General features: G+C 37.6%; 1 long non-coding RNA gene across 1 annotated transcript in view; it reads right to left on the reverse strand.

Moving 5' to 3' along the window:
- The window catches only part of LOC110206971 (uncharacterized), a 71,450-nt gene that overhangs the window by 34,025 nt on the left and 15,529 nt on the right, over positions 1–21,896 (reverse strand). The gene's annotated exons all lie outside the window — the stretch shown is intronic.

A 21,896-nucleotide genomic window follows, 5' to 3' on the forward strand; every position in this document is an offset into this window, starting at 1 on the left:
TATCAAAAATTGGAGGATGAGGTCACTTTCATTTGGACTGATCACTGAAGGCTTCAGTGAAAACTGAAGTCCTCTCATTAGTTTGAAGGTGGTGGCTTGAGTTGGACCTTTAAAGAAGGAAAGAAGAAACTTAAACAGATAAGGGAAGAGAGTTTCTTCCATTCTTGGGCAAAGGCTGAAAGGAATGAGAGAAGATGGAGGAACAGAAGTAGCCTACTTTGGCTAGGATATAGAATATGTGAAGGTGTGAAATAAGACAATACTGTGGAGAACATTGTATGCTAACCTAAAGGTTTGCCTTCTGTTTGTTAAATGTGAATGAGGAGTCACTGAAGGTTTATGAATAAAGGAATAGATCTGTAGAAAGTTTCCTGGACAACAGTGTGAATAATGGGTTGAAGAAGGTAGGAGCAGGGGGCAGCTAGGTGGCCCAGTGGATAGAGCACTGGCCCTGGAGTCAGGAGGGCCTGAGTTCAAATGCGGCCTCAGACACATAATAATTCCTAGCTGTGTGACTCCAGGCAAGCCACTTAACTCTAACTGCCTCACTAAAAACAAAACTAGAAAAGGTAGGAGCAAGGAAAGGAGACTGACTACTTAGGGATTATTAGAGTAGGCAAGAAGTCTTGAGAGCCTGAACCATATTGATTGGTTGATATGGGTGTGAGATGTTTTAGAAAAAGAATTGGTAAGACTTGAAACCTGCTTATAGGAGGTGACAAGAAAGATATGAGCATAACTTACGTTTATGAACCTACTTGACTGGGAGGTTAGAAGAGAGGTTTTCCAAGAAGGAAATGGATATGAGTTTAAATAACATTCAGTTTTAAGATTGCTGTCAACAATGAAGAGAGTAAGCAGGAAGATGAAGGACCATAGCCAAGGATGAAAACAATGCTTACATTTAAGGAGCAGGAAAAGTTTAATACGCGAGAGAAAGGATAACCAGAGGGAGAACAAAAACCAGGACTGCATCATGGAAGCGCATCAAGAAATCTGCATCACTAAAAGAACCATCCATGTTGATTAAATCAAAGTTTTAGTAAAGTAAGGGATTTCCTCCAGTGCTAATGAATTCAATTAAACATCTGTTAAGGGCCATCTATGTGCAAGTCATTTCCTGGCACTGAGGATAGAAAAATGAAATACTGTTTGGAAAAATACAACCTCTATTTAGATAAGTAAGAATAAGGTAATTTGAAGAGGGATAATAAGGGAAGACTTCATAGACAAGTTGTCTCTGAAGTGAACCTTCAAGGAAGATAAGGATTCTAAAGTAGTAATAAGGAGGGAGAGAAATGTGTTCAAGGCCTGGGGTATGAAGAGAGGAAAGATGTGGAATATTAGGTTCTGGGAACACCTAGTAGCACCTGGATTAGAAAGGACATGAAGAGGAATAATAATAAAATAAGGTCTTTGGGGTCAGAATTAAATGTTAGTGTATGGCAGAGCCTGCTAAAAAGTATGACTTGGCACAGTTCATTACTTAATTTCTCATTTGTGACTATGCCTCTTTCCATGATTTGTTTACTCTTTACTATTACTTTTTCTAACTGTAAGTTAAGTACTTCCTTTGTAGTCTTGGCAGTGCCCTGGTGATTCAGAGAACTTCCTCGTATGTTTGTGCCCATACCAATTGGTTATTTTTCTGACACCTGTTTAGTTTTAATTCCCACTATTTTGGCAGCCTGTCTCTAAACCAACAGAGATCTCTACTGATACACTTTAAAAATTGACTTTCTGGATAGATGTCTGCTCAGAACCAAATAGGATACTCTTCATTGGGCCTGAAATCATAGATGACAAAATTTTGCATATCCTTTTTAATGGTCTTTCAGTAGCCATTGGGAAAATGAGCATTCCATTTATGTGATCACACCTCATTCCATTCAATACCTTCCATAGCTCAAAAGATACCAAAGCATAGATCCTGAAGCAAGAGTAACAGATGAAGCCCTATTTCATCAATCACTGCTTTAGAAAGTCTATTATGAATGGAAAGCTGAGGTGAAAATAATAGGGCCCCTTTAAAAAAAAAAAGAAAGCCATCTGTGGTTGCTTACTATACCTACAATCATGTGATCAGGTACTGGCATCACTGAATGAATAGTGGAGGTCCACCTTGAAGTACAGATCCACAGGTTTTTCCTCTGTCCCACCTGGGGGCAAAGCTAAGATGATGGAGTAAAACCAGTGACTTGCTTGAGTTCTCCCCCAAACCCCTCCAAATACGTATAAAAAATGGCTCTAAACAAATTCTAAAGCAGCAGAACCCACAAGAAGACAGAGTGAAACAAATTGACAGCCTAGATGGTTGTACAGAAAGGTATATCTCACTGGGTGGCGAGAGGAGTCCAGTTCAGCATGGGTGCTCAGGCAAGGGAGGCCTCCGAGGACTGAATCGTGGGCAGCTGTGGCAGTTTCCAGACTTCTCAACCCACGAACGCCAAAGACAACTTAGAAAGTCAGTGGGAAAAGTCTGTGTGTGTGGTGATAGAAGTGTGGGGTCCCAGCCCCAGTCCCCAAGCTTGACCCTAGGGTGGTACCTGCTTCCAGAGCTTTCCGCTTACAGACTGAGGGGGAATCCAGTGGCTGATCAGAGAGGGATTGCAGGGATCTCTCTTCTGGTGCAGGATTCTCTTGCTTAGCCCCTGCTTGGATCTAGGTCACAGTTCTGGATGGCGGTCCTGGGGCAAAGAGGAGCACTGGCATGGTGGAGCTTGTGGTGGTGAAGAGAAAATCCTCACAGTTCCAAGGCAGAAAAGAGTGCTTGTGGTCACTCATAGACCAGAGCACAGGACAGGAAAGGAGTAAACACCTCGTCCTTGATCGTAGCACCTTGGAAGAACTGAAAATTTACAGGTCCCTAGAAGTGTCTCTGAAAATAGCTGCACAAAACCCCCAAAGTTTGGGACACTACATTCTCCACACTGGAAGCAGACCCCTACCTTAACAAAGAGTTTATAACTCAAGTAATTGGCTGGGATCATGAGCAAACCTCACAAAAAAGTCAGACCATAGAATCTTTCTTTAGTGAGAGAGAAGATGAAAACATACAACCAGATGAAGACAACAAAGTCAAAGCTCCTACATCCAAAGCCTCCAAGAAAAATATGAATTGATCCCAGGCCATGGAAGAGCTCAAAAAGGATTTTGAGAAGCAAGTAAGAGAAGTAGAGGAAAAACTGAGAATGATGCAAGAAAATCATGAAAAACAAGCCAACAGCTTGCTAAAGGAGACCCAAAAAAATACTGAAGAAAATAACATCTTAAAAAATAGCCTAACCCAAATGGCAAAAGAGGTCTAAAAAGCCAATGAGGAGAAGAATGCCTAAAAAGCAAAACTGGCCAAATGGAAAAGGAAGTCCAAAAGATTACTGAAGAAAATACTTCCTTAAAAATTAGAATGGAACAATTGGAAGCTAGTGACTTTATGAGAAATCAAGACACTGTAAAAGAAATCCAAAAGAATGAAAAATTAGAAAACAATGTGAAATATCTCATTGGAAAAACAACTGACCTGGAAAATAGATCCAGGAGAGAGAATTTAAAAATTATTGGACTATCTGAAAGCCATGATCAAAAAAGGCCTAGATAGCATCTTTCAAGAAATTCTCAAGGAAAACTGTCCTGATATATTAGAACCAGAGGGCAAAATAGAAATGGAAAGAATCCACTGATCACCTCCTGAGATTCCCAGAGGAAAACTCCTAGGAATATTGTAGCCAAATTCCAGAGTTCCCAGGTGAAGGAGAAAATACTGCAAGCAGCCAGAAAGAAACAATTCAACTATTGTGGAAACACAATCAGGATAACACAAGATTAAGGGACCAGAGGGCATGGAATGTAATATTCTGGAGGGCAAAGGAGATAGGATTACAACCAAGAATCACCTACCCAGCAAAACAGTATAATCCTTCAGGGGAAAAAATGTTAATTCAGGGAAATAGGGTACTTTTAAGCATTCTTGATGAAAAGACCGGAGCTGAATAGAAAATTTGACTTTCAAATACAAGACTCAAGTGAAACATGAAGAGGTAAACAGGAAAGAGAAATAGATTGTGTAGATTGAACTGTTTACATTCCTTCATGGAAAGATGATATTTGTAACTTTTGAGACCTTTGTTAAGTATTAGGGTGGTTGGAGGATAAGAATTATATATATGTATGTATGTATATAGATAGTGGGCACAGGGTGAGTTGAAGATGAAGGGGTGATATCTGGAGAATAAAATTAATGAGTGAGAGAGGATTATACTGGGAGAAGGAGAAAGGGAGAAGTAGAATGGAGTAAATTATCTCATAAAACAGACAAGAAAAGACTCTTACAGTGGAGGGGAAAGAGGAAGGTGAGAGGGAATGAGTGAATCTTATTCTCATAGGATTTGGCTTAAGGAGGGAATAACATACACTACTGGGTATGGAAATCTATCTTGCCCTACAGGAAAGTAGGCGGGGAAAGGGGACAAGAAAGCAGGGGGATGATAGAAGCGAGGGCAGATTGGTAATCAGAAACAAACACTTCTAAAGAGGGACAGGGTCAAAAGAGAGAATAGAATAAATGGGGGCCAAATATACTTAGTTTTCAACAACATTACTAGGAAAGTGTTTTGCATGACTACACAAGTATAATTGCCTTTTCAATGAGGGTGGGTAGGGAGGGAGGAAGGGAGAAGTTTTAAAAACAACGTTAAAAAAATTGCTTTCCTCTATCCAACTTTCCTGAGGCCTTAGTTGTAAGTAATACCATCTAATAAATTTAATTTGGATTTGTAAGTTTTGCATGTATTTGCAGCCTTTTTCCCCCTCTATCATGAATTATAATTTACTACCATCATTGTTTCTCCCCACTCCCCACCCTTAATCTGACTCATTTAAAGAGATGTTTGCTATTAAAAGTAGAAAGCAAGATGAGTTGGAGAACTTGGACTTTTGTGTGTTTTGTTTCTAAGAACAATCCCTTGGATCTAGAAAATCAAAAAATACCAGATGAAGAATTTATATTATCACAGAAGCAATACAGAGTCATGTTTTGAGCAAAGGAGTGACAGGGTTAGATCTATTCCTTAAGAATATTATTTTGGGAGCTGTGCAATGGATAGGTTGAGAAAGGAGACTGGAAGCAAGGAAATAAATTAGGAAACTATTACAAATATCCATGGGAGAAGCAATGAAGGCCTGATACTGAGATAAAATAACTGGACTTAGCAACTGATTGGAAAGGTAAAAAAAGGAGAAAGTCATGGATAGCTGACTTGAGCTTCTCTTGACTCCTGTGTTTGTATGTCAGATTTTCTACTTATCTTTTCTCTCATAAGGAATGCTTGGAAGTGCTCTTAAAGGTTCATTCCCCTTCCACCACCACCCCTCCCCAATTATATTTTTTGCTGGTTAGGTCATTCTTGTTATAAGCCTAAATCTTTTGCCTTCGGGAATATTTTGTTCCGAGTTCTCTACTCCTTTGCCATAGTGGCTTGCTAAATCATGTATAATACTGATTGTGGCTCCTTAGTACTTTCTGGCTGCTTGTAGTGTTCTTTGGGTTTACTCTCCCCCCCCCCACCTGTGAACTCTGGATTTAGGCTAAATTCCTGTGAGTTTTCATTTTAGGACTTCTTTCAGTAAGTGACAGGTGAATTCCCCCTCCCTCTCACCCTAATTTTTACTTTGCCTTATGGTTCCATCATATCTGGAGAGGCTTATGACATCTTGAAATATTATGTTCTAGGCTCCTTTTGTTGGTCGTAATTTTCAGGTAGGCGAATCGTTCTTAAGTTATCCTTCCATTTGTTTTCTAAGTCAGTTGTTTTTCTTATGAAATACTTTACATTTCCTTCTATTTTTTGTTTCAGTCTTTTGACTTTGAAGGTAATGAGACATCAAGAAATAATCTGGCCAATTCTAATTTTCAAGGAGTTATTTTTCTAAACATTTGTATCTCTTTTTCCACGTACTTAATATATTTTTCATATCTTTCTTTGCTAGCTTTTATTTCTTTCCCTGTTTTTCCACTACTAGTCTCATTTGGTTTTAAAAGTAATTTTTTTTTTTTAGCTCTTTAGCTCTTCTCAGAATTCTTTTCTACTTGTCACCAACCTGCATTTTTCATTGAAGTTTGCTTGCAGACTTTTTTTTTTTGGGGGGGGATATTATCTGTTTGTGTCTCAAGATTCCTTGTTGCCATAATAGCTCTTTAAGGGGGAAGGGGGGTATTCTTTTTTTTGCTTATTCTTCCAGGCTACCTCTTGGCTTTGGAATTGTAGGATAGTGTTAGACTCTGCAGACTTCTGGTAAGTATTTTTGGCCTGAGTGTCTGTTTTCTCATGTTCCACTGCTGCTTTTACATTTCTAGCTTGGGGGTTACAAGCTTTCAAAGCTCCCAAAGTGATGTGATCTAGGGGTAGGTCTGCTCACTGCCTTCCTGGCTTGCTTTCTTCAAGTTCCTGGCCTGTGTTTGGTTGGTTGTCAGAATTGTCAGTTCATCTTTGATTGGAACGTTCAGTAGACTGCTGCTGGACTTAGCCACCATTAGCCCTCTATGACATTTTACAAGTTCAAAGCACCCAAACTCCCAGCTTCTCTTTAATTTGAGATGCTATAGTCTGCTTCTGTAATTAGCATCACAGAGCTACTGTTTGCTTCCAATGCTTATTCTTTGTTTAGTACACTACAACTGCTCTCAGGCTTTTATCTGTGACCTGGAACTGGGTAGGGGACAACAGAGCTGCCAGATGGCAGCACCCAGTGCTAGAGTTCAGGGATCTCTTGGGATCTTTTTCTACTGCAGTGTTTCCTGTTCTGGTGCCCTTTTTTCAGTCCACTTTTAGTCCACGGATGGTGACACCACCATCGCATATGCTCCTGGTTAGATCTTATATCTAGTGTGCACAGACTTCTCTATCTCCTGAAGCCACCCTGTGCTCAAAAAATGACTTATTTTCTTAAGGATATGAGATAGGCGAGTTAGACTTATGCTTCTTCTCATTCCACCATCTTTACTCTCCCTTCAACCCTTTCCTATGTTTTCTGGAAGGAAGGTGGTGGCTTGAACAGAAAATAGAGAACTGTAGAGGAGAGATAGATTGGGAAAAATCTAATGACTTCCATTTCAGAAATGTTTGGGATTTAGAGGGGGCCATTTCACAGGATATCTCCAGCATGCAACTGATAATGTGGGATAAGGGCCACAGAATACAAAGAGTTAGAGTTGGGACACAGACTTGAGGTTCAAAGAGAAGATGCACTTTTAGAAGTTAATGAGATCACCAAAGGAAAATTAAGAAAAAGAGAAAAAGGGTCCCTAAAGGGCTTTGAGTGACACTCAGGATTAGAGGACCGGAGATAGATGATAGTTCAGCAAAGGAGAATGAGGTTTGGTAAATTTAGATAAGCTAAGAGGAGGTAGTATTCAAGAAAAGAAGATGGTACACTGTCAAGTGTGGAGACAACTGAAAAAGCTACCTGACTGCAGCTATGACCAGTTTTGGTCAGGCCAAAAGCTAGAACAAGAAGTTGAATTAATGGAGAAGTGGTGAAATGGAAGTAGTAAATGTAGATTCTTTATAAAAGACTCCAGAAAGGAAAATAAGATAGAATATGATTACTATAGCAGGAAACAAGGCTGAGTGAAGATTTTTAAAGAGACTGCCAATGGTTATGTTTGTAGAAGGCAGATAATGAGCCAAACAGAGAGAGAAAGCTCCTGGAGATGGGAAGAGAAAAGGAAAAGGAAAAGTGGAAGAGTTGGTGTCGGCCAGAAAAAAGTTATCCTTTCGATTTACGTAAAATATGAAATGATAGGTGAATACATAAAAGGAGAAATTAACAAGCCTCATTTTTCTCAAAACAATAAGGCATCTGGTCAATTTGGTTGATGTGCCAGGCATTATATTCCAGAAACTGCAATACAAAGACAAAAAAGAAACAACTCACCTCACAATGCAAATTAAAATAATTCTGAGGTGCTACCTCACACCCATGGCAACTGAAGGGATGCCCCTTAGTTGGGAAATGGCTAGCCAAGTTATGGAATGTGAATGTGATTGAGTGTGGTATATGATTATGATGGAGTACTGTTATGCTGTAAGAAATGATGAAAGGAATGGTTTCAGAAAAACCTGACATTTCTTAAATGAGCTGAACCAGGAAGTGAGCAGAACCAAACAATTTATACAGTAAGAGTAATGTAAAGATAATATAGTTCCAAAGGACTCATGATGAAACATGTTATCCATTTTCAGATAGAGAACTGATGGGCTCAAAAGTACAGATTGAAGCATGTTTTTTTCTTTTTCTTGTCTTTTTTTTTTTTTAGACTTGCCTAATTTGTTTTGCATGATTATACATATTTATAATGGATTTTGTGTTTCTTGCCTTCTCAATGACTGGGGCAGGGCAAGGGAAAGAACACTGAACCGAAAAAAAAAAACCAATCCTAAAAAAAGTGTGCTTAAAAAGATAGGAGAGGAACAGCTAGCTGGCTAAATGGATAAAGCTCCAGCCTTGGAGTCAGGAGGACCTCAGTTCAAATCCAGCTTCAGACACTTGTCACTAGCTGTGTGACCTTGGGCAAGTCACTTAACCCCTATTGCATCACCAAAAAAAAAACAACAAAACCCAGCCACACACAAATCAAAAGAAAACAAAAAAAAAGGTAGGATAAAACTGGGGGACCCAAGTTACCAGGGAGTGCAAATTGGATAAGTAACCAGAGGAGTACTCCACATGGATCAGTCAGTACTGAAGGGTTTTTTTTTTATATTTTATATTTTTGTTTTATAAATTATTCTGGAAAATTTTTTTTAAAAAGGTTGACTCTTTTTTATCTAAAGGTCATAATGCTACATATAGACAATTTTATGTTTTAACTCTTTTATAAAATCCTTCCCCTCCTCCCTGCCCCAGGCATAAAGCAACATATATGTATTGCTGGAAGTCTCTAAAGGACTTTACAAAATGAAACATTCAGAGTTGGGAGGCTCCCTTACATGACACTGTGACGTGGCTTCTAAAATCTTGTCCTATTGCTGCTTTCAGTAAAGCAAGTGCACAGAAACAGATGTGTGGAACTGGCCAGAGAATGGAGTTTGGTCTTCTTGCTAGCAGTATTTTTCCCATCATTCCAAAAGTAATTAACTATTCTTTAATGCCACTTGAACTCAAGTGGGCTACAAACAGGTACTTGACACCTATTGAATAAATGTTTTATAAAATGTGCCCCCATAACTAGTACATTGCCTAGTACATAGTTTTCTTATTATCCTTCTTGAATGAGGTTCAGGATCCCAAGGTACAGTACAAGGAGGAGGTGGTAGTTTCTCTAATGTAACATTTATGTTCACAGGGGGAAGAGTCCAAGGGACGTATTGTTAGGGTAGGCCCCAGTAACAGCTGTGGTGTTGAGAGGAACTGAGAGGTTCTACCTTTGGGGCTCAGGGTTCCCCAGTCCCAGCCTTTGCATTCTGCATGCCCTAAGTCATGGTTTGGGAAGTCAGAGCAGCTATCAGGGCCATTAGTTCCAGGCCTTGCCAACAGTTAATGATTCTAAAGAGAAGGAAAAAAATGGCATGATTTTTAAGCATAGCACCATAAGATAGAACACAACACAAGAAAGGAGCCAGCAGAGAAAGTAAAGCATGCAAATTTGAAGGCAAGTAAGAGGAAAATGTTGAGGAAAATAGAACCCACTCAGGAATTCTGAAGTGCCTGGTGTAAGGGGGTGCCAAAACCAGTAAAGTCCTGTGGGTTTTTAATAGGATTCTTATATAGTCAAGCAGGACCAGACATTTGGGGTATGGAGCTGGTATATGTATTGGCTGTGGTTCAAGACTTGGGGAGAGCACCTTGGTAAATCATTGAGCGAGCTGATATTCAATCTCTTGGCTTACAACTGTTGCCTAGCAGAGTAAGACTTAGAGGATTTGGGCTTTCCTATCTTCTTTCTTTAGTGGAGTGGAGAGGCTACTGAGGTCCTTATGACAGAAAATGTTTTAATACATATTTATTGCGTTGAACAAAGATGTCAGCATGTAATAATTATTTTTTCCCAGAACTTCACAATTTATAAAGCATTTCACATGTTATTTCATTAGATCTTCAAAGCAATCATGTGAGGAAAATATTATTATTATCCCCATTATATGTCTCACCCAATGCCACACAGTTATTAAGTGGTACAACCAAGAGTCATATCCAGGTCTTCTGACATAAAATCTAATGATTTCTCTCTACTCTACCATACTGTCTTACAGCAAAATCTGTGCTTGCTTATATGTAATTACCTTTCTTTTAAGTGGGAAAAGTGATTTGAGGTACCTTTGTTATGACTTTTACCACTGCTGTAAATTAACTTTTTTTCTAAAGAAAGTAAATTTATAATGTTAAATTTTTCATAAATAAAATCAATATAGACAGAATAAGAAAAAAATGAAAAGTGGGTTAAGTATTGGTATTAAATATCTGATAAAAATTAACATCCTAAATTTATAGAGACATAACACATTTCTAAGATTGCGAGCAATCCCACAATAGATAAATAATCTAAGGATTTCACCTCAAAAGAAGATCCATGTGAAAAATGTTCTAAAACAAAAATCAGAATAACAAATGAAATTACTCAGCACTTAGGCTCAATTAAGTGTTACTAAATCAAAAAGTACGTTGGCCACTGTTCTAACCCCTCATCAAAAATATGTTAGCAACTATCTCAGAAGAGGTACTCATCCCTTTTTAAGAGTCTAAAGAAGGCCTAGTTCTTTAACTTCAACTTGACCTGGTTCCTTCTGGTAATGCGTTAGCAAGGATGATTTTTCTTTTTTTCAAGGAGCTATGAATCAGTTCAATAAACTCTTGAAAACAATGTTGCTTTCAATTTTGAGGAGCTAGGAGATGAGAGTTCAAAATGAAGGAATAAACACCCCTGAACCAAATGGCAGGAGGTTGAATTGAGATTAAGACAATGGTGTTGAAAATATCTACCCTAATAGCCAAGCTCACGCTCCTTCTATTCAGTGAAATCCTTGGCTGAAAGGTAACCTAACTGTTCTATGAGAGACTGAGGGAACCAGTGAAACTTCCCCTTTCCCTTCTACTTTCTCCGTATACAGAAAGCATTTACTCCTAATTTTCTGTTATTTACAGTGTGTAACTATTGATTTATGTCTTTGAATGTGTTTTCCCTTGACATGAAACCTCCGACTTATCATAGCTGATTTGTGATAAATATCTGGATATTAAATGAATGCAGGGGGAAGGCAAATACAGGATGCTAGAGACTAGTTTTAACTAGGGCAGAAGGCTGTACCTTGATCTAGAATTGATAGATCTCTAACAGATGTCTAAGATATCTTGTGGTTTTGGTTATCAGTCTCTTTTTAAGCTTCTAAAGTGGCAGAGAGATGACCCACATAAAATACATGAATCATTATTATTTTAACTCAAGGTAGGTTCATAGGAAGAAAAAACCAAAACATTTTCCTACATGAAGAGGATAGAGAAGGCCGTAGACCAAGAGAAGATCACGTCTAAGGTAACCTAGTGGGAAGAGAAAAGTATGATATGAAACAGTGGCCACTCCTGGGGAAGGTCACCTTGTGGGAGGGAAAGCCTCCTCACAGTGCTTCAGAGAAACCCCTTCTGATTTCAATATAACAGAATATTACTGCATTGTAATGAGTGACAAGTATGAAAAATTCAAAGAAACCTAGGAAGATTTGTGTTAAGTAAAACGTTAATAACAAAAGCAGGGCTAAAAGAACAATATGCAAAATGATTAGAGCAATTAAATGAAGTCACTGCTGAGACAACAAAACTTGGGTCAAAATAAAATGGACAGTATTGGAATCTGAGTATCAAAGTTAAACCATGTGTTTTTTGTTTCTGTTAATACATAAACTACAGTAGTAGAAAATGGTATGTATTATCAGTTGCAATCATGTTATGTGGTTTTGCTTAACTGTTTTCTGGGAATATATTTTAGATTTGGGTTTCAGTATTTATTTGGAAATATCCTATGTCAAAACAATAGTTATAACTAATGTATATTGCTAGAGCTGAAGCAAATTGAACTAGTTGGCATTTAAAGCTAACCCTTCTCACCTTTCCAGTCTTCTTACATTTTATTCCCCTCCACATACTCTGTGATCATCTACCCTGGCCTTCTTGCTGTTCCTCAAGCAAAACTTACACTACATATCTTAACTCTGTGTCACTTCACTGGCTGTCCCTCATGCCTGAAATGTTCTTCCCCCTGATTCTTACAAGACTACAGGAAGCCTTTCTCATACTCCCTAGGCTTTTTCCTCTGAGATTACTTTCTGTATACATGGTGTGTATATGTATCTTGTACATGAACATATGCATACATGTCTTTCCCATAATAATTCGAGCTCCTTGAAGGCAGGGATTAAATCCTTCCCTTTCTTTGTATTCCCAGGGCTTAGTATAGTTCCTGGCAAAAAAATTTTGCTTTATAAAGATTCTTGTGATGAACATATGGCGGCAAAGGCACTTCATAAAGTGGGAAGAGCCCTGACTCTGGAGATGGAAGATATGGGTCCAAACCCCACTTCTGATGATTACTATCTATGTGACCTTAAGCAAGTAATTTAACCTCCCTGATAAGATGATTGCCTCAAAGGTTCTTTCCAGATGTAGGGTTTTTTTGGTGTAATAGAAAGATCATTGGACTGGGAATCAAGAAACCTGGGTTCTTTCTCCTTATTTTCCAATAACTAGCTTTCATCATATCGCAAGTTTTCTGTCCTCCAGTTTCATGAAATCACAATTTTAGAGTTGGATGAAGTCTTAAAATTCACCTCGTTGAAACCCCTCAAATGTATAGATAAGGAAACTGAGTCCCCCAGTGTGCCTTACATTTCAAATAAAGTGGTTGTACTAGATGCTATGCAAGATCATTTCCATTTCTAAAATGCTGCAGTTCCATAAAATTTTAATTTTAAAAAATGTTTTAATTTTATTTGATTTAAAAATATCTATTAATTTAAAGGCTGACCATAATCAAAGTTGTTATCATAGATTTTTTCCTCCAAGTATTCTTTTGGCCACTGGAGGGCTTCCAAATGCCACAAATTTGACCATGACACTTAATATTTCTGATGCTCTTCTACAAGGATATTATGGACTAGATATATGATGGGTATAGTATGGATGGCATAAGGGAGATACTAGTAATTTGAGGGAATTTGGACCTTTTTTTTTTTAATTTAACACAATGATGCCAGTAACTACTGGGTTTATTCATATGATCACACTTGCTCATTTATTGATTTTTAAAAATGAAACTGTAATGGTGAAGGTAATGTCTATCTATAAGGATGCACAAAGGAGAAAACTTTTTTGTGTTAGTGAAACCAACAATTCTCTTTAGAGAAGATTTTTTTCTCTTTTTCTATCTTTGTTTCTATCCATTATACTAAACTGCTTCAACAAGGAAGAGTTTCAGAAGGCTTCATGGGAATAATTGATGAGGACTAAATAGTGAATTAAAGCATATTGTTTATTTCCAAAATAATTTCCACTGAGTTTGTTTATTCAAATTATCCCCCTCCAAAACAAAATAACACAAGGTTATTGAAAGGGCAGAGGGGAGAAGAAATGTTCACAGCCATCAAGTGCTGCTTCCAAACATAACCTTTGTGCTTCATAGATTGAAGCTGTCTTTATCTGAAGCCAAATCCAACAACTTTTGTGTATTACAGAGACTTCGTAGGCAGAGCCACAGAATTTAAGATACCTCTGTAGTTCTTGCTGTTGTTTAGTCAACTCTTTGTGACCCCATTTGGGACTTCTAGGGAAAGATACTGGAGTGATTTGCCATTTCCTTCTCCAGAAAAGGAAGCTGAAGTAAACAGACCCTGACTTGCCCAGGGTCACACAGCTAGTAAGTGTACAAGGCACATTTGAACTCAGGATGATGAGTTTTCCTGACTCTAAGCCTGGTACTGTATCTGCTTCACCACCTAGCTGCCCTGCCTCTGTAGTACTAAATTAAAAATTTTAAACCTAAGTCATTCCTTCAAACACAAGACCAAAGAAAAAAAAAGTATTGGAAAATGAAAATACTACTACCAACTATGGAATTCCTGTTCTATAGAGACCGTTTCTTCTCATGCTCTGTCTTCTAGCACTCGGAGAGACCCTGTTTGTTTCTTTCCATACGCCCAGAAGACACTACATCCCAGGTTCTTATTTCCATATTGCTTACACCCTTTCTAATCTCCACACTGCCCCTTTCCCACCTTGTCCCCCCAACATCCCCTTACTCTTGGAAGAGCAGCACTTAAACCCCTCGTTCCCCACTGTACCTTCCAGATATTCCCTCTGCTGCCATCACTCAGCAACCTCTCTTCATTTGGGGTTCATCCTATTCAAATGTCACTGAATCCAAAATTTGGTAGCAGTTATTTATTGGGTCCATTCTTTTTTCCAAGGATTTCAATACCTAGCTCAGTCTTCCTATCCACCTGAAACTCTGCCCTTATAGAGGACTTAAAAATACACTATGAAAAATGATTTCTCTTGGTAATCTGTGTTTCGGAGACTCAGAGCTCCACCCTGCTGGCCTTCTGTCCAAAGTTGTTCAGAAGAACATCTCTGATAATGAGATTGCATCGAATCTTCTTATCTTGGTCAGACTCCAGCCCAGGCTAGACTTGTTTTTATGCTACTCAAGACAGACTTCCAAGACTAGGGGTGGTATTTCCTTAGATGGCAGATTTCAGCCCCCGTGGACTGATCTAAGGAACCACCTACCTCCTAATATGTTGACCAGTCACGGTTGGTCAGCACCCCCTAGGGAACACCTACTCTTTGAAAGGCATATAACACTACCCCAAAATCCCAAACTGAGCCAGTTTTGGACTGAACTCCCATTCAATGCATGTCAAGCCACTTTGAGAAATTAAACCATGGACTCATGTACCCCAATTTCGTTTGTCTCTTTGAGCTGATGTTTCAAATTTGGGTTTGTGGGGTTCATGGTGTTTGGGGTTCACAACACATTGTTTGATTAAACACCCTGGCCTTCCTGTTCCTTACATGGTCTTTTTCTTTCAAGTCCCTTGTCCCCTTAAGGTTGTCTTTAACCTTGCCAAATCTCAAATCTGATTAATTTCCATCATCTCCCTTCTTTGATCCTATTCTGCTATCTAATCTTAATTCAGTCTTCACTGTAGCAGGAGCCTTTATATTCCTAAATTAATCCTTTATCCCATTCCCCAGAAAAGCTCTTACATTCTTTGAAGCTTTCCATACTATCTCTTCATCCCAAACTGTCAGTGTGGAACCTAACCTCAATTTTTACCGAGAAAATAAAGGTCATTTCCTGTGAGTTCCCTCTTTTTCATTACTCTTAACACAATTGAAAACCCTTTGATGTCATCCTCCATTTTTCACTTTACTCGAGTTTCTGATGAGGCAGCACTCCTTTAGTTTTCCCCACAAAGGCTTGTACCCTTGCATTTTATCCCCTTTTATTTCCTCTGGTATAATGCCCTCCTACTTATCTCTTCTGCTTCTTCCTCCCCCACTCCCATCTTCAATTTGTCCTTATCTACTATATCCTTTCCGCAAACCATTCCCTCAAGTTATCCTCCTATATTTTCTTTTCTTTCACAGCCAAACTCCTAGAAAAAGCTATCCACATTTGTAGCCTTCACCTTTTCTCCTGTCACTTACTTGCAACATGGCTTTCGACTTCATCCATAACTGAAACTACTCCCTCCAAAGTTACCAATGATCTTTTGATTCCCAAATTCAGTGACATTTACCTAAGTCTTTACCCATCTTAATCTCTCTACAGCATTTAACACGGTTCACCACTCCCTCTCCTCTCAGGATTTTCATGACATTGTTTTCTCTTGGTATTCTTCCTATCTGTCTGACTGCTTCTTCTTAGTGCCCTTTGCTGGATTATTATGTATATCTTTACTGTTAGTTTACCCCAAGGCTCCATTCTAAGCCAAAATTTTCTCTGAACCTTCTCTATGGCTTCATTAGCTCCTATGGGCTTAATTATCACGTAGGCTCAGATCTATTTCTGTAAGTACTTGATAATTCAGAGAGTACCAGAAGAGGGTAAATGAGATGTTTAGGGCACTGGAAACTTGTATTAGTCAAAGGAACTGGTGATATTTAATCTGGAGAATGAATATAGGAAGAATACAATAATCATCTATTTGGAGGTTTGTCATGTGGAAGAGAAATTAGACATGTTCTGCTAAGGTTTTAGAAGGCTGAGCAACAAATGGGTGGAATTTACAGAATGCTGATTTGTTTGATGAAAGGAAAAATAATATTTAGAGCTCTATAGGGGAAGAATGACAGTTACTAATTAGAGGATTGTAAGGGATAAAGGAAGAAGTGGCATTTTCATTATGAAATCCTTCCTGAATCATTCAAGGCGTGGATCATTTGAGGTAGAGTTCATCCGGTTCAGATACCTCATTTTACTCATGAAGAAACTGAGGCCAGAGGTGAATTGATTTAAGTCACACAGGTAGTAACAGAGTTGGCATTTGAACCCATGCCCTCTGACTCCAAATACACATAAACATGTGAATCTGTTTTTGAACGTGATTCTGCCAACTCAATTCTAACATAAAAATATTGAATATGGAAATTCTAAAGTAACCACAGATTAATCATGATTCAGGGCTAAAATGTGACCCAGTTCTTTTAGGGAGTGTGAGATTATATTAGTCCTTGCTTTTGTCAGAACAAAAAAAAACACCAAACATAACTTATAGATTATATTATGATAGAGGTGCAAAAAAATAGAAGCAAGAGAAACAATTACTGTGTTTTAGTTGGCAATGGACAAGTCTCTGTTTGAATAAACATTTGATTTTAAATACCATGCTTTAAAGAAGAATAAGCTGGAAACAGTTCAGAGAAAAGCAGAACTAATTAAAGGTTCAGAAAATTAGACCCATGAGAAATTTTAAAAGAATTGTACATGTTCAGTCTAATGCAAGAATGTCAGACTTACTAACTATATATATGTGAAGGGATGTTATACAAGTTTGGAGTTTAAATTATTCTCAGAGGTAATGACAGAAAATGAAAGAAAGGGATATAATTATTTGACAATGAAAATATATGTTTAATTATGGTTAAAAATTTTTTAAAACTGTAAAAACTTTCAAGAAATCACTGCCTTCTTGAAATTTGTTACTGATGATGAGAATTCTTAGAATGCTGTGGTAATTATGAAGGGAATTATTCTGGACTTCACTTTGACCAGGAAAAGGAAGAAGTGGGTGAAATGAAATAAAATGAAAGCAAAGAGTACCTTTGGAAGACAGTGATTTTGATTTTTTAAAATAATTTTTAAAAATTAACTTACACATAAAAAAGCAACAATTTTAAAATAACACAAGGATTATGTTATACCAAGAATCTCCCTTACGTGCAAATTGTTTTATAAAGAATATATCAAACATGTTATTCAGAGCCCAATATTGCCATCATTGTCAATGAACTTTTTTCCTACTTTCTTCTATGTCTTTCAAATATTTTATTGATGCCTTTTTCTTTCTTTTGTTTTGCTTTCACTTCACTTCCTCATAACTCTCATCTGCAAAAAAGCACTCTCCTTTGTAACAAATAAAGGTAGTCAATCAAAAAATCCACACATTGTGTCTGAAAATGTATAAAACATTCTGCACCTCTATTATATTATCTCTGCCAGGAAGTGGGAAGCATAAATCAATGCAAGTCTTTTCAATTTATTATGAAATTCTCTCAATTTATTTTTCTTGTCAATGCAATAGCTAGCATTTCTAGAAGTATACCAACTATTAATGATGACAGTGGACATCCTTGCTTTTCTCCTAATCTTATCCCTATGCCTCTAGCTTGCTCCTGGTTTTAGGGAGAGATTATTTCTCATATTAAGGAATAGTCCATTTATTCCTATATTTCTTAATACTTTAAAAGAAATAACCTGGGGGCAGCGAGGTGGCACAGTGGATAGAGCACCAGCCCTGGAGTCAGGAGGACCTGACTTCAAATCTGACCTCAGACACATAACACTTACTAGATGTGTGACTGGGCAAGTCACTTAACTACAATTGCCTTAACCCCTGAGCCCCGCCCCCCAAAGAACCTAAATTGGTGTTATTTTTTCAAAAGCTTTTTCTATATACTTCTCTGTACTACAGTTATGTAAAAGTACTAAGTTTCTCCTCCTTCCTCATTTTCCCTTGGTGTATTCCTTTCCCTCTTTCTTAAAATTAACAAAAATGCATCCAGCTCCTGTATTTGTATGTTACTTGACTCCATTTATGATACTTGAAACAGCGAGATTTTGAAGAAATGCTTGTTTCTTCTCTATTAGAATGCAAACACTTAATCATGTAACACCTTCTAATTACTCAAACATATTTACCTTTCTAGGTTTCTTTGTATTTATTTGTGTTTCAAAAATGTGCCCAGCTCTGGGCTTTTCATCAGGAAAACTTGAAAGTCCTCTATTCCATTAAAAATTTTTCCCTTGTAGGATTATAGTCAATTTTGCAATGTAAATTATTTTTGCTTATATGTCTTGCCTTTTGAAATACTGTATTCAGAATTTTTCCTCATCCTTATAGTAGTTTTAACAGTTTTGCATATTCCTGATTATGGTTCCGTGGTACTTGAAATATTTCCTTCTGGCTGTTCACAATATTTTTTTTCATTGAAAGCTCTGGATTTTGGGCATGACATTCCTGAGTGTTTTCAATTTAGGATTTTTTCAGATGATCAGTGGATTCTAGTTTCAGTTTGAACCTCTGGTTCTTATAGACAGACTTGGGCAATTTTCTTTATCATTTCTTGAAATATGGTATCCAAGTTCCTTTTTTTTGGTCATGGTTTTCAAGAAGTCCTATGCTTCTTAAATGATCTCCCTTCAACTTATTTTTCAAGTTAGTTCTTTTCAGAATAGATACTTCATTTTTCCTAGTTGTTTAACTGTTTTAAACACTTTGCTTTAATATTTCTTGTTTTCTTGTAATACCAAGAATCTCCGTTTTAAGCTCTTTATACTCCTTCCAGTTTTTTCCTCTAGCACTCATTTTAATTTTTATTTCATTTATCTCTCGCACCATTTCTTCCAGCCATGCTTAGAGTTCTTTTGGCCAAACTGTTATTTTCTATAAGGCTCTACCTATACTTGTTTTGGGAGTTTTTTTCTTCCTAGTTTCTCTCTTAATATTCTCTTAACCCACAGCATTGTATAATTGTATTCAGCATTTTCTGTTATTTACTCAGATTTTTCCTGACTTACCCCTTCTCCCAAAACTTGCTGGTTTCAAGTCTGTTTACTGGGGTTTTCCTAGTGCTACCCCATTCACAGCCTCCTTTAGTTTCTGTCATGTTGTATAGTTCCTGACTCACACTGCTGGCCCCAAGCTTCATAGATGCTTTGGAAAGCAAGGGAGAGAGGGGGAAATGAAAAGACTGCTCTCCTGATGGACTGTCTATGCCTCTTCTCTAACATGACTGGTCCTGTGGCCATGTGATATTCTTACATTACAATTAACCCCACTCTGGCTACTTTCTGGCATTTTTTCCTTCATCATTTTGTAGTCTTTCTGCATATTTTTCTTTTGGTTCTTTTTTTCATTCTATCAGTTCCTAAAAATCTTCCTATCTTTCTCTGAATTCCTCACACTGGCTTTGGTACGATGATAAAACTTATTACATTTAAATCCTCAATGGATGGACACTCACTTTGTTTCCAGCTTTTTGCTACTACAAAAAGTGCTCCTATGAATATTTTGTTATCTATGAGAACTTTTTGGTTTTTTTTTCATCTTCTAGAGTAAATACCCAATCATAGAATCAAGGAGGTGTGAAGGGTATGAATAGTTTAGTGACGTGACAGCAGAATATCTCCCCCTCGATAAAGCCAAAGATCAAGTTAGCTTTTTTGGCTTCTAATTCACAAAAAGTGAGTAAAATGAAGGCTTTAAAAAAATTTGCTTTTGGAAATAATTTCTATTAGCATGACTGGCTATAGTAATCTTTATGTTGACTTTAACAGTTCAATTTAGTGTGTCTATAGCAACAAGTGTTAAAAGTTTAATTGTATCTCTGTTGTATATTAGCAGTGCAAAGGTCCTATGAGTCCTAATACATTGGTAGCAACATTATTCTTTTGAGTCCTTGAAAATGTCTTACATCTAAAATTCTGTGAGGATCAGGTCTTGTCCAGTTTAAGCCTTACCTCTTAGTTTTCACAGGAGTGAAAGAAAGCTGAGGTAATTAAGTTGTAATTAAATATAGCAGTTCTATACATAATACATATCAATAAATTAGTATCTAGGTCTGAAATTGAAGGTGTAGTATTTTCTATGAAAGACTGGGAAATCTCCTATTTCCAAAAAAAGAAGGCTAAAGCCTTTGAGTTTCACGAGTTAAGACATTTTAAACTAGAGAAGAGGAGACATGGGAGGGGGAATGGCACATAACTGTTTTGAGTAATTAGAATTTTTCTTCCCAGGACTGGAACTCAAGGCAAGAGGTAGAAATTACAGATGTGCAGATTTAGTCTTAACATCAGAGAAAAATTCCTAATGATGAGAGAGCCATCCAAAGTTCAATAAACTTTCTCACACTGGTTAGTTAAAGTGAATGATTTCAAGTAGAAGCTGGATCAGAACTTCTTGGGGATGCTGGGGAAGGGATTCCTGTTTGTGTTTAGGTTGTATTAGTCGGCCTCTGCAGTACCTTTCAGTTCTGAGATGCTGAAATTCATGGCTCTTTCTTCATTAGATTTTTTTCTTACTCAAGGATGAACTTGTGGAAAGCACAATTTTTCCTCCAATAGGTGTACTCCTACATATTTTTGAACTTGAACTCAGGTCCTCCTGAATCCAGGGCCAGTGTTCTATCCACTGTGCCACCTGGCGGGCCCCCACAAATAATAACTTAATAATGATTACTTGGGATTTACCTGAAGACTCTGTTATTCTACCTCAGGATCCATCAAGTGACTTCCTAGGAGTCTTCTGTTGTTTCAGACTAGACAGATTCTTTTAACATTTAAAAGACAGGCTTTGTCCTCAAGGTCATGTAAAACACAAATTAGTTTAGCCTACACGTTTTGTAGCATAATCTTGCGCCCCACCCCATCCTCATTTCATTTATTTTCCTTTTTAAAAGAAAAATTCTGTCCTGGTGGTGAAGCTAATTTAAAATTGATTGTGGGAGCAGCTAGGTGGTGCAATGGATAGATCTGAATTCAAATTCGGCCTCAGAAACATAACACTCACTAGCTGTGTGACTCTGGGCAAGTCACTTAAGCTCGATTGCCTCACCAAAAAAAAAAAAAGTATTGTTTAAAAAAAAATAGAGGCAGCTAGGTGGAGCAGTGGTTAGAGCACTGGCCCTGGAGTCTGGAGGATCTGAGTTCAAGCTTCAGATACATGATACTCACTAGCTGTGTGACCCTGGGCAAGTCACTTAACCTCGTTGGCTTGCAAAAAACAAAAACTGATTAGGTCATGTAAAAAAATTAAATGTCCTCCTTTTAGCTGTTGTTTCCCATTCTTTTTTAGTGTGGTCTCACATATTGCTTTGGTCTGTTATCTTTCTTTTCCCCAATTAATTAATTTTTAGTTTTCAATATTCACTTCCACAAGATTTTGAGTCCCAAATTTTCTCCCCCTCCTTTTCTTCTCCCTACCCCAAGATGGCATGCAGTCCGATATAGGCTCTACATACACATTCATATTAAACATATTTTCACATTAGAAGCAATGGGAGCAACTATGAGAAAGAAGAAACAAAAAATAAGAGAAGAGAGCAAAAAGTATGCTTGAATCTATATTCAGACTCCATACTTCTTTTTCTGGATGTGCATAGCATTTTTCATTGTGACTCTTTTGGAG

Source organism: Phascolarctos cinereus, unplaced genomic scaffold (assembly GCF_003287225.1).
Source record: "Phascolarctos cinereus isolate Bilbo 61053 unplaced genomic scaffold, phaCin_HiC Scaffold_1;HRSCAF=81, whole genome shotgun sequence".
Taxonomy (NCBI): domain Eukaryota; kingdom Metazoa; phylum Chordata; class Mammalia; order Diprotodontia; family Phascolarctidae; genus Phascolarctos; species Phascolarctos cinereus.